Source organism: Chrysochloris asiatica, unplaced genomic scaffold (genome assembly GCF_000296735.1).
Source record: "Chrysochloris asiatica unplaced genomic scaffold, ChrAsi1.0 scaffold00132, whole genome shotgun sequence".
Taxonomy (NCBI): domain Eukaryota; kingdom Metazoa; phylum Chordata; class Mammalia; order Afrosoricida; family Chrysochloridae; genus Chrysochloris; species Chrysochloris asiatica.
Window position 1 is genome coordinate 3220106 of NW_006408650.1, and position 6000 is coordinate 3226105.

The following is a 6000-nucleotide window of genomic DNA, read 5'->3' on the forward strand; positions in this document are numbered from 1 at the left end:
TCTGGCTGTACTTCTTCCAACACAGATCGGTTTGTTCTTCTGGTAGCCTACAATACGTTTAATATTCTTCACCAACACCATAACTCAAATGCATCAATTCTTCTGCAGTCTTCCATATTCATTCATTGTCCAACGTTTTCATGTATATGAGGCGATTGGAAATACCATGGTTTGGGTCAGGTGCACTTTAGTCCTCAAACTGACATTTTTGCTCTTCAACTCTTTCAAGAGGTCTTGGGCAGCAGATTTTCCTAGTGCAATATGTCATTTGATTTTTTGACTGCTACTTCTGTGACCATTTATTGTGGATCCAAGTCAGTTGAAGTCTTTGAGAACGTCAATCTTTTCTCAGTTTATTAAGATGTTATTTATTGGTCCATTTGTGAGGATTTTCTGTTTGTTTGTTTTTACATTGAGGTGCAATCCATACTGAAGTCTTTGATCTTTATTAATAAGTATTTCAACTCCTCTTTGGTTTTAGCAAAGGTTGTGTCATGTGATTCTTTCTCCAATCCCAATACTACGTTTTTCTTCATATAATCCAGCTTCTCAGATTATGTGCTTAGCACACAGGTTGAATACATATGATAAAAGGAGGATACAACCCTGGCTTACACCTTTCCTGATTTTAAACCATTCAATGTTCCCTTGTTCTGTTCAAATGACTGTCTCTTAGTCTATGTACAGGTTCCTCATAAGCATAATTATTAAGTGTTCCAGAATACCCATTCTTTGCCTTGTTAATCATAGTTCTGATCCACACAGTAGAATGCCTATGCATAGTCAATAAAGCACAGGTAAACATCTTTCTGGTATTCTCTGGTATTTCAGTCAAAATCCATCTGACGTCAGCAATTATATCCCTCATTTAATTCCTCTTCTGAATCTGTCTTGAATTTCTGGCAGCTCCTTGTTGATGTATTGTTACAATCACTTTTGAATTATCTTCAGCAAAATTGTACTTTCATGTGATATTAATGATATTGTTAGATGATTTCCACATTCTGTTGGGTCACCATTCTTTGGAGTGGACACAAATTAGATCTTTTCCAATTAGCCAGATCGTCCGAATTTCTTGGCTTACGTGAGTGACCATCTTCAGTGTTGCATCGGTTTGTTGAAGGCTCCCTGTTTGTTCTCTGTCAGTTCCTGGAACCTTGTTGCTTGGACGTCTTCCTTCAATACTTCCAGTTTTTAATTGTATGTTACCCCTTGAAATGACTGAACAAAGACCATTTCTTTTTGGTACAGTTACTGTGTATTCCTTCTGCCTGATGTTTCCAGAGTCATTCAATATTTTGTCCATGTGTGTTAAGTGCCATCGAGTCAGTTCAGACTCATAGCAACCCTGTATAGAGTTTCCAAGGAGCTGCTGGTGGCTTTGAACCACCTATGTTTCAGTTAGCAGTCCAGTGCTTATCCTACAGCACCACACCAGGACTCCATTTTGTCCATAGAATCCTTCAGTATTACAAGTCAAGGCTTGAATTTTTTCCTTCTGTTCAGTTTCTTCTGTCTCAGTTTATAGAGACTCTATATAGGATTTCTGGACCCGTAAATCTTTATGGGAGCAGAGAGCCTCACGTTTCTCCTGTGGAGCAGCTGGGAGGTTTGAAAGAACCTAAGACCATCCTTAGAAAATGTGCAGAAGTAGACAATGCTTCTTCACGTTGGCCCAAACAGCATGGTTTGTCTCATGAACTGGAAGATGGTGAAAGACGTTTGATGGGATGCAGACAAAGGACTCAAACAATGAAGGCAGCAGAGCTCAAATTTCCTTTTTTCTTTAAGAAAGCGGACTACCACACCTTCCTTCTTCATAGAGTCTGGTGGGTTTGAACTGTTGATCTTTTAGTTAGCAGCTGAGTGCTTAACCTCTGTACCACCAGAGTCACTTCCATAAAGATGGCAGCCCAGGAAAGTCTGGGGGAGTTCTACTCTGTCGTCTGAGTCAGAATTGACTCCACAGAACCCAACAGCGTTTATAAAAAAAATGTTTACCTGCCAATAGCAGTAAAATAAAATTTAAAAAAGCAAACATTTTATATTAGCACAACTATATCTTATGAAATATAGCTATATATATATATAATTAATTGGAAGAGTGACATTGTTAGATATTTCTGCAGATCTGTTTACTGTCTGGCTTAGCAGCAGAAGACAGTCGGACTCATCCCTGTTTCTGCATCCAGTCTGCTGTGACATGTCGTGTTTGCTGGAGCTCAAGAAAAAGACCTGGTTCACCTAGGATGAAGTGAGAGGATAACATTTTCAGATAATGATAGTTATTCATCTGTGATGTTATGCCCAAACTGTACAAGTAGTTGTTTTTTTCCTTCTTTTTTTGTCTGTAATCTTTTTATATATTTGGTGTTGTTGTTGAGAATATACACAGCAAAACATACACCAATCCTACGCTTTCCACACGTACAATTCAGTGACCTGGATTACACACCACAGACCTTGCCGTTTATGAACAGGATGCCTCCCATGAATGTAAACTCACCACCCCCTAAGCGTTCCATCTGACTGGTTGCTTCTTAGATTTGTCGCAATATGGACATTGGAATTATACCCACGCATGGCCTCATGCCTTGTCACGCTAAGCCTATGGGTCTGTCTTGTGCCGTGAGTGGATCTTTTTTCTACCTACGGCTTTGTGACGTCAAACACTGATCACCTGGAGAAGATGGGCTTAGATCTTTCCTGCTATAGTATCAGAAATGGCACATTTTACCATCATCCATTCTCACCAGAGCAACCTTGAAACATTGGGAGGTCACCAAGCTCTTCCTGGTAGATAACTTGATTTTCCAAAATGTGATTTCCCCTTGAGGCTGTGAATTTTATCATTGGCAATTTTGAGCAAACTTCTGCCAAATAGCTACGTCTGAGTGACCACAGTCTGTGAATTCTCCCCTTGAGTAAACATGGTGTCCATGAAATCAGGAGCTAGTTTAGCTAGCAACTCAAAGCATTGCACACATGTTTTCCTGGAGATCGTCAGGGCACGTTGGTGTGCTGCGTCATCGTTCCTGGCACTCCCCATTCCATACCTTCTCCTGAGCCCCCCTGCCTCCTCCCTCACACACCTGGTCCTCCTCCTGCATCCTTCCACCTCCTCCATCCCATACCTGGACACTCTCCTGAGCCCTTGTGTGTCTTCACTCTGTTGTCTTCTCAGTGACCCTGTCTTGAGGACTCTGCCTTCACATCTCTTGTGCCATGTCGTCCTTTCTCTACCCTTTCTCCCGCCTCCATCCAGTAGAGATCTTGGCTCACTCTGTTACTAGGCTCCTACCCCAGCTCCTGCCTGGTTTTCAAGACTCTGGTTGGGTCCCTTCCCTGCTTCTGGTCTACTCTCCACATTGCATACGAGTCATACTTCTCAGTCATAAATATGAGCATGTTGCTTCCTGGTTAGAACCCCTTAGTGTCTCCCCGCAGCCTACAGCCAAACAGAAACTCCACAGCCAGACCAAGAAGACTCTCCCTGACTCTGTTCCTTCCCTTCAGTGCCCCCGTCCCATTCCATTAGCTTCTTCTTCTTCTTTTTCGCTAAGCCACTTCTCATTTCCCCCTCCCCCAGTCCCTGCAACCACTAATTTGCTTCTGTGTTGTTGCTGTTAGGGGTCGTCAAGTCAGGTCGCCTCATGGTGACCCCATGTAAAACAGGACGAAGCAGGAAGCACTGCGTGGCCCTGGACCACCCTTACGGTCACTGCTGTGTTTGAACCTGTGGAGCAGCTACAGTGTGAGTCCACCTCATCGACGGTCTTCCTGTATTTTGCTGACCTATTTTTCCAGCATGACGTTCTTTTCCAGGGACTGGCCCCACCTGATAATGTGTCCTAAATACTTGAGCCTAAGTCTCTCTGTCCTCACTTCTAAGGAACATTCTGGCTGTACTCTTCCAGAACACATTTGTTCATTCTTCTGGCACAATGTGGGAAGTGACATGGCTCTGTATCATAAGCACTGAACTGCTAACCACAGGTAGGATATTTGCGCTTACCAGCTACTCCTTGGGAGAAAGATGAAGCTTTCTGTTCCCTCAAAGATTTACAGCCATGAGTAACCTATACAGGGTCCTTATGAATCAGAACCAATTATATGATATTTAGCAACAGTGATACAATACGCAGTTCATGGCATGTACATTCAATATTCTTTGTCAGCATAGTTCAAAGGCATCAGCTCTTCTCTGGTCCTTCCTTATTCATTGCCCGACTTTCACAAACATGTGAGGCTATGGGAAATGCCATGGCTTGGTCAGGCGCATCTGAGTCCTGAAAGTGGCATCCTTAGTTTTTTTAGACTTTAAAGAGGTCTTGGGCAGTAGATTTGCCCAATTCAAAACATCATTTGATTTCTTGACTGCAGCTTCCATGGGTATAGATTGTGGATCCAAGTAAAAGGAAATCCTTGACAACTTCAGTGTTTTCTATATTTATCACGATTGTTTATTTGTTTCTTTTAAATTTTTATTGTGAATTGAGTGATAGTTTACATGGGAGAACATTGGTTTTACACTCACCATTTCATTGCAATGATTACAATCTCCTTCATGCATTCAACAGCATTTGTGTGTATTCCCTCTGTTTTTTGTCTTTTTTTTGGGGGGGGTGGGGAGATGTATACAAAAACACTCAGGAGTATATAATCATTTAAACACCCAAAGGGCACTTTCTGCAAGCCTACCTCCTGGCTGCCAGCTCTCAGTTCCTCTCTTTCTATGAATCTAGAGTCCTCAGCGGCTCCCTCTCTCCATGTTCCCATCTATGCCTCCATCTCTGATGTCGCTGTTTCTCTTCATAGGGTCCCACATTCTGCTTGTGCTCTTCTCCCTCAATGGCCCTAGGACCCTCTGTTTCTGAACTGTAAGATTAACCACTCCCCACTTTTTGTTACAAAACTTCTGCCTTTACAGTTGTGACAGTTACAATTAGTATTCTGATTGTTTATTGATCCAATGGTGAGGATCAGTTTCTGTAGATTTGCCTGTTCAAATTCACCAGGCACCTGGGGGAGAAAGATGAAGTAATGTCCTTTCATAAAGATGTTCAGAAACGCCATGGGCAGTTCTACTCTGTCCCGTGGATTTGCCATGAATCTGAATGGATGTCATAGCAATAGTTTGCTTCTTTTTGTTCTGGACCTAGGATTGAACTTGAGGAACCCAACGTACAAGATTGAGACCTTTGGTCCTGAGTGCTCCAGGTCTTAATCACTGCCCTCTTTCCACGCTTAGAGGAAGCACAGTCTTGAGTTTTGAGCTTTTGTTGATCATTTTCAACATATTGTTTACTTGTGTTTTTCTGGATGTTATTTATATGGCAGTATCTCTGTTCTTTTTCTGTGCCTTACCTTTTATTTTAAAGTCTGCGTTTGAGCATTTGAGATTCACTCATGCTTTGAGGTGTGGTTCGTCACATGCTCCTCAGTGCTCCGTACAATTCTGGTGCATGGACGCACAGCTGTTTTCCCATCTCCAGGGGATGGATACGTTTTTTACGTATTCCAAGTAGCACTGCTCTGAACATTTGTTCTAACACTTCCCGGTGCATGTGGACAAGACTTTCTTCAGAACAGTTCTTGAGAAGGAAAACAGTTAGGTCTTAAAAATAAACAAAAGCCAGACTGACTGCCATGGAATCAGGTCTGACCTTTGCATACCCTCGTGTTTTAGAGTGGACCTGCTCCAAGGGTCTTCTTGGCTATAATCTCCATAGAAACAGATTGCCAAGTCTTTCTTCCATGACACCGTTGAGTGGGTTTGAACTGCCAACCTTTAGATTACCAACCAACCTGAAAACATTTGCACCACCGTGGAACGAGAGATATCATTGCCGATGTCCGATGGATCTTGGCTGAAAGCAGAGAATATCAGAAGGATGTTTACTTGTGCTTTATTGACTATGCAAAGGCTTTCGATTGTGTGGATCATGACAAGCTATGGACAACATTGAGAAGTATGAGTATTCCAGAACACTTAATTGT